The following is a 7,555-nucleotide window of genomic DNA, read 5'->3' as shown; positions in this document are numbered from 1 at the left end:
CAGCAATGCTGATTCTATGGCCTTAAGCAGATGATGAGAGGGAGGGCTCCTTGGCCATCTTCTGGGCATGGAGTAGGGGTCACTGGGGTGTGTGTGTGTGTGTGAATTTCCTGCATTGTTCAGAAGGTTGGACTAGATGACCCTGGTGGTCCCTTCCAACTCTATGATTCTAAATTACATACTGGTTATTTTTTTTCATGTCAGTGAAGTGTGTGCCTGTTGAACTCCTGCCTGCCTTTGCAGCTCTTAAAGGCCCAGGAGCCTGCCCAGGACAAGTTCAGTTCCACCTGCATTTTGTCATGGGGGGTCTATTACTTTCCCTTTTGTATACCTATCCTGCCTTCCAAGGCGATCAAGGAAGCAATTTTATCCTTGCAGACTGGGCTGAGAGAGAGCCACTGGGCGCAGATTGGCTTCAGGGCTATGCAAGGGCATGAAGGGGGGGGGGCTTCCCCAGGCCCCAGCTGATGCGCCATCCACTGCATCACACTGGCCAACTTGGGCTGTTCTGGATTGATGGCCCAGGTACTGGCCTTCCCTGCCACCCTAGCCCCGGTCGACTGTGCAGCTCTCCTAGCTCCACAAAGCTTCTCGCCGGTGCTGAAATCTGAGAAATCCCCTTCCTACATAAGGCCTTTCAAATCTAGTCCCAGAAGAACCAACCGGCCTTTTTCTTGTCCTCACAGGGCTAATTCGGAAAACGCTTCTGTCCAGGGGAAGGAAGGGCCCTGACCTGCAGCGGCAGCAGCCACCCCGGCTCCAAGCCCCAGCCCTCCTCACTCTTCTGCTTAGCTGATGGTTTTTGCACCAGGCTCAGGTGGCAGGGCAGGCTGCCTCACACCGGGGCCAGGAAAACTCGGTGGCCTGTAGCAGATGGCCGTGCGGCTGCCAACCCTTTGTGCGGGTCCTGGCTGGCAGCTTGCTGCCAAGGGTCACCAGAGCAGCCGGGACAGATTTCTAATTAGTGCCTATGCAGTGAACCATTGGGAAAGGGGGGAAGCTGTGGGGCCAGGAAATGGCAGAATGCCCAGAGGATGAGCGCACAGACTGTGACCCAGGACTACAGAAGCAGCAGAAGAAGACTTGGTTTTTATAGGCCAACTTTCTCTTCCACTTAAGGGAGAATCAAACCGGCTTACAATCACCTTCCCTTCCCCTCCCCACAACAGACACCCTGTGAGGTAGGTAGGGCTGAGAGAGCTCTAAGAGAGCTGTGACTAGCCCAAGGTCACCCAGCTGGCTTCAAGTGGAGGAGTGGGGAAACCAATCCAGTTCACCAGATTAGCCTCCACCGCTCATGTGGAGGAGTAGGGAATGAAACCCGGTTCTCCAGATCAGAGTCCACCGCTCCAAACCACCGCTCTTAACCACTACACCATGCTGGCAAGAGAGGTTTGCAACCAACTCCAGTCAGTTCTTCCCTCCCCCCACCTCCGCTGTACCCCCTGTCTTCATCCATAGGCCTCCAGAAACACAACGTCTCTACTGAGATCCACCAGTCTTTGCTGATATCTTTGCAGTTCAGCTGGGAGCTTGGCAGGCCTTGGCCTACCTACCAGGCAACCAGCCATCTCCCTTTTAATTTTAATTCAGGCTCAATACCCTGGAGAGAACAGCAGTGCTGGTTTCAGCTTGCGTGGTTCAGAGAAGGCATGGGTCAGTCAGCTCTTCAAACTTAATTTCAGAACGCATTTTCTGGCCGAGGGGCAGCTAGTTCCAGCACAGGGGAAGTGACCCAGCCCTCTCTCAGTGGGATCTGATGCACCCACAGAGACCTCTGTGCCAAGACAGCCTTCTTCCGCTGAGGCAGACAGTGAGCTCACGGCACAGCAGCTATTCTTCTCCCGTGCAGGACCAGATCCACAGTCTGCTCAGCCACGAAGATCACTAGGCTGTGTGCACTCAAGCAAGTTCTCTTCCCCGCCATGTTGATCCCAAATCCTCATTTGGAGTTTGCTTCTCTCTTTTACAAATGGAACCCTTGGGCTTGATCCTGTAATTCTTTTTCACTAATGCAGGCGCTCTTCCCCAACTCAAGATGCCCCATTAGCAGCCAGCAGACCACATCTCTGCCTGTGGAATGGTCAATAAGATCACATGGTTGCCAGGTCCCTCTTTAACACCGGCAGGAGATTTTGGGGGTGGAGCCTGAGGAGGGCTGGGTTTGGGTAGGAGAGGGACTTCAATGCCATAGAGTCCAATTGCCAAAGTGGCCATATTCTCCAGGGGAACTGATCTCTATCGGCTGGAGATCAGTTGTAATAGCAGGAGATCTCCAGATAGTACCTGGATGATGGCAACCCTAGATCCCACCCCACAATTATTTTTGCTTCCGTTCCATTCTAACAAGGGTCTAATTCACTGAAGGGCAGCTTCATGTGATCCTCACCAAGCCATGAGCTAGCAAGTCTGCCAAGGTCCAGGGCAGATGCTGCCTACTCCCCCACCCCCCAAGAAGCTTGGGTGTCACCAGACTGTAGACCCCCAAGCCAGCCTGGCTCTTTTGCTTCCGGCTGGCACCCACCAGCCGCTTTCTCCATGTGGGCCTTTGATTCTCCTTCTGCCAGCCACTGCCAGTTCCTGCCCCCCTGCTTACCCCTGAGTGGGCCCTTTCTTCCAAGGAGGCCTTTGCTCCATAGGGAATTTTTTATGGGTTTTCCTCCCTCCCGCTGTTTCTTCATAGCCCCCGCAGACCCCGTGGCTCTTCTTTCTGCTCAGTCATGGTGCTGCCGCCTTCCTCAGGGCTGTGCCGCTCCTGCCCCCTTCTCTACCCCAGGGAGGTGCCCGACCTGCTCCATCCCTTTTGCCCCCTGGATCGGGATGCCCAGTGATGCTTCCTGAAAGCAGGCTGGTCAACAATTGGAAGGGAAACGATTGAACCGTTGGTTTTAAAAAGAAACCCACACTAACAAAAATAAAATGGTAAGTGCTTCATCACAGCGTAAAGTCCAAAGTTCAGAATGCAGGTTCGTGCACCCACAGGGACTCCGAGCTCTCATCTTCCTTGCTGCCACCAGCCTGGAACAGACAAGAAGTAATCCCAAAGGCTTCCATCATTTTAATCATCCCCACTGCGGAAGTGACAGATGCCACGGCCAGAGACCCTCGGCCTGTGACAGCAAGACAGACTGTCGGAGCTCAGCCGACGGCAGGGAGCAGGTGATGGATTTCACCTACCAGGCCAATTTTTATTCTTCGAAGACCCAAAGTCCCTCTGCTCGCCAGCGCCGAAGATGAGGCCTGCATGCCCTCTGGGCCACAGGCAGCCTGAAGGGGTGGACAGCCTTTTCACCGTCCCGCGCAGTCCCCGCTGTGCCATTCGTGGCCAGGAGGAAGTGGAGCCGAGTAGTCCCTGTGGGGCTGCCAGCCCTGCAAGACCCATTGATCTCAGCTGGCTCCATGGCTGTTTTCACATCCCCACCAGCCCCTGTGGAATAATTTTCTGGAGACCTTGGCAGAGTGGTAAAGGCTGGCATGAATATGGCTCCCTCCCTCCCTCCCTCCCTCCCTCCAAGGAGCCCACCTGGATGGGGCTATCCCATTCTTCCCCTCCCAGCTTGAGCTCCCAGGTCCCTCAAAGCCTGCCAAGACTCAGCCCTTCTTCCCAAGCAGCAGCAGAAGAAGAGTTGGCTATATGCTGACTTGCTCTCCCACTCAAGGAAGAATCAAACCAGTTTACAATTACCTTCCCTTCCCCTCCCTACAACAGACACCCTGTGAGGTAGAAGAAGAAGAGTTGGTTTTTATATGCCGACTTTCTCTACCACTTAAGGGAGACTCAAACGGGCTTCCAATTGCCTTACCTTCCCCTCCCCACAATAGACACCCTGTGAGGTGGGTGGGGCTGAGAGAGCTCTAAGAGAACTGTGACTTGCCCAAGGTCACCCAGCTGGCTTCGTGTGTAGGAGCGGGGAAACCAACCCAGTTCACCAGATTAGCCTCCGCCGCTCACGTGGAGGGGTGGGGAATCGAACCGGTTATCCAGAGCAGACTCCACCGCTCCAAACCACCGCTCTTAACCACTACACCACGCTGGCTCTCAGGGTTCACTCTGATTTCCCAAATCCAGGAACGCCGCCTTCCCCGTTGAGTTCACACGTCCCCCTCCCTGTGGCAATAAAGAAAACCCCGGCAAAGCCAAGAGCGGAGGTGGCTTTGATTATGCACTGATGGAGTTCAGAGGAACATTAAGTAGAACAGAAGATGCCACTAATGGATGTGGACAGAACACTCCAAGCCTTAAAAGACCTCCCAATGCAGCTGGCTGTGTGGTTTTTGGCCAGCGGAGGTGCTACAAATCACCGTTATCAAACCCCCAACGCACAAAGTGCCACTTTTCTCCGGGAGACAATAAGATGCTCATCGCTGGCGGTTGTTTGCCTGAAACACTGAACAGCATGACACGGCATCTTTTGAGCATTCATGTGGGGAGTCTGCTAAGAATTGGGGGGAGGGGGTAATTGCATTTAGGCTCTCTATGAGATACTGGTTGTTGCTTCCTTCTGGGGCCCTTTCAAGGCTCTTTTCCAATGTTTCTTTAGACAGGTAATAGAGCCCTGATCCAGATGGCCCAGGCGAGCCCGATCTCATCAGATCTCAGAAGCTAAACATCTTGGCCATTCTTCTGGGCATGGAGTAGGGGTCACTGGGGGTATGTGGGGGAGGCAGTTGTGAATTTCCTGCATTGTGCAGGGGGTTGGACTAGATGACCCTGGTGGTACCTTCCAACTCTATGATTCTATGTCGGGCATCCCTTGAACTGGGACACCTTCCCGTTGCTGCCTGCTCTTCTCTGTACAACAAGCCCTGCCTTTGGGGTAGGCCCTTCCCTCCCAAGGCCCTGGCCAGGTTTGCCCTCCAGAAACAGCCAACTCCAAAGCGCCCCTTTTGTCTCACAGGCTCCAAGATCCGGATGGCATTCAGCTCCGAGCCGGCAGGCCTCCCCCCGCTGCATGTCAACGGGCAAAGCCGGTTTAATGCCGCTTAATCCAATCAGTGAAAAGGTTAACCAAAAGGCCACTGACCACTGCCTGAAATGACACGTTTTAGCTGCAAAATCCCGCTGGTTGCCTGGCGAGGGATTCTGCAGTCTTGTTACACTTGGCGGGACGTTAAATGATAAGCGTCAATATCTTTTTGCCACAAAGCAGGGTGTGTGTGTTTGTGGGGAGGGGCTAACGGGAGGGATTTTGCAAAGGAAAGGAGGAGATGCCAAGATGAAAGAGGCCAGGAGTCCGAGGTAATCCAGTGAGGATTTCTGTCTGGTACCGAGAACAGGCAATGTTGTAGCTAGGGTTGCCAACCTCCAGGTAATAGCTGGAGATCTCCTGCTATTACAACTGATCTCCAGCCAATAGAGATCAGTTCACCTGGAGAAAATGGCTGCTTTGGCAATTGGACTCTATGGCATTGAAGTCCCTTCCCTCCCCAAACCCCACCCTCCTCAAGCTCCACCCCAAAAACCTCCCACCGGTAGCGAAGAGGGACCTGGCAACCCTAGTTGTAGCAAGGAAAATGCTCAGAATCAGATAGAAAATCCAACTCACTTGGCTTCCTCTTTACAAAACAACACCAGGCATTCAGTCCTTCTGCTTTACTTGATGATTTATTTCAAATACATATCCCTCCTTCTTCCCTCCCTGGCTCTGACTTTGGAAGTTTCAGCCAGCATTGGCCAGCCAGGCCGGCTTTCCCCTACAAAATGTAATTGATTGTGAGCTACTGGTTGGCCACGGTGTGAACAGACTGCTGGACTTGATGGGCCTTGTTCTGATCCAGCAGGGCTTTTCTTCTGTTCTTCTGTACTCTGGATAAGGTGGGGCTGGATAAGATTCCCAGTGACTGGGCGGGGCCTCAGCGTCCTTGCCCCTCCCATGAACTGCAAAACCCAAATATGCAAATTAAGACACCTGAAAATACACAACCATTTGTGCACATGAGGGGGGCACCCTCTTCCTGAGCAGAGGATACCCCTCCAAATCTTCTGTCTGATGCGGAAGGACTAGGGTTGCCAACCTCCAGGTGGTTAGCAAATTAGCACAGGAGCGACACAACGATGTAGTTGTGCAAAAAAATCTATTTGGAAAAGCTACAAATAGTGGGCAACATCATTACAAAAACAAATATATACAATGTGAACCAATGTCTACAAAGTCCAATAGTCACTGATGTAAGTATCTTGAAGGTAATAAAGCAGAAGAAACGGCCGTTTCAAATTTCTTCAATTCAATTCTTCATCAGTCCCCACTACAAACATACAAAAAACAATATACATACATATCCAAAAACATACACAGAATATATACAATAATATATACATATCTAAAATATCCACTTAGGATACTATCCTATATCATTAACTGCAGTCAAAAACTATTTGAATCAAGTTTTCTTGATGTTGTAAGTATACTAGCATATTTTAGATATGTATATATTGTATATACTGTATATATTCTGTATATGTTTTTGGATATGTATGTATATTGCTCTCTACATGCATCTGTGCAGACAATTGCAGTGGGTCACCCATGCGCATGAGGGATTAGAATGGCATCGAGGCTTCGCCCTGAATGCTTCTCAGGCTGCCCACGTGGGCTTTGCCAGGAACGTTTCCTGCATCTGCCAACCATCAAAGGCCGTTTGGTAGTTTCTTCTGCCCTTCCACGGAGTAGGTGATTTCCATTGCAGCGGCAGCTTTTGCCTCTGATCAAAACAGATCCAGATTGTTCAGAGTTTAGGGTTAAAATACATATATTTTAAAAATTATTTAAATACGGTTTCAGAGGCAGAGCTTGCTGTCAACAGAGCTGTGAGTCCTTATCCGCAACAGGAGGGGTCTATGTTACTCCCACACTCACATAGAGGATCGGAAGGGGCTCCATCCCCTCCTCTTGTCAATCCCCCTTTTCTGGCATCCTGACAAAGATTTCCCCACCTCCCAAAGGCTGCCCCAAAGCTTCCTTACTTGTATCCACCGCTCCACACCCTTTCTCCTCTTCCCTCTTCTGACCCGGATCAAACCAGAATCCTTCGGAGAGGATGCAGCCAGTGACACTGAGGCCACCCCGCACTTATGCATAGCTTAATAGTGGCTTTGATGGATCAGACCAAAGGCTTCCATTTCTTAGGATTCCAACAGATGCCTCGGAAAAGCTCACGAGCAGGCAGGAAGGCCCCGGCCCTCCCCTGCAGATGCCTCAAACAGCTGGGACACTAAAGTATTATAGACCGAATCCGAAATGCCATGGCCACTTATAGTGTGTGCATCAGACAAAGGGGCTAGCAGTGGGTGCCTCTGGGATACTAACAAACAGGACAGGAAGGAAACAGCCCTCCTACATCCCCCCTAGCATCAGTAATTCAGAGGTATACTGCTACGTACATGGAGGTTCCATTTCTACCACGGCTAAGTCACATAAGAGCCAGTCAGGTGGACCAGATCAAAGGTTCACCATTCTGTTCCTAACAAGGCTTACGTGCAGCTTGTCCCACTATCGTCCCAAAAAACCCTGATTGGCTATGTGGTGTTATATTTATTATGTGCTCCCTGATTGGC

Source organism: Euleptes europaea, chromosome 19 (assembly GCF_029931775.1).
Source record: "Euleptes europaea isolate rEulEur1 chromosome 19, rEulEur1.hap1, whole genome shotgun sequence".
Lineage (NCBI taxonomy): Eukaryota > Metazoa > Chordata > Lepidosauria > Squamata > Sphaerodactylidae > Euleptes > Euleptes europaea.
The sequence above is the reverse complement of the archived record's forward strand: the minus strand, read 5'-3'. Positions refer to the sequence as shown.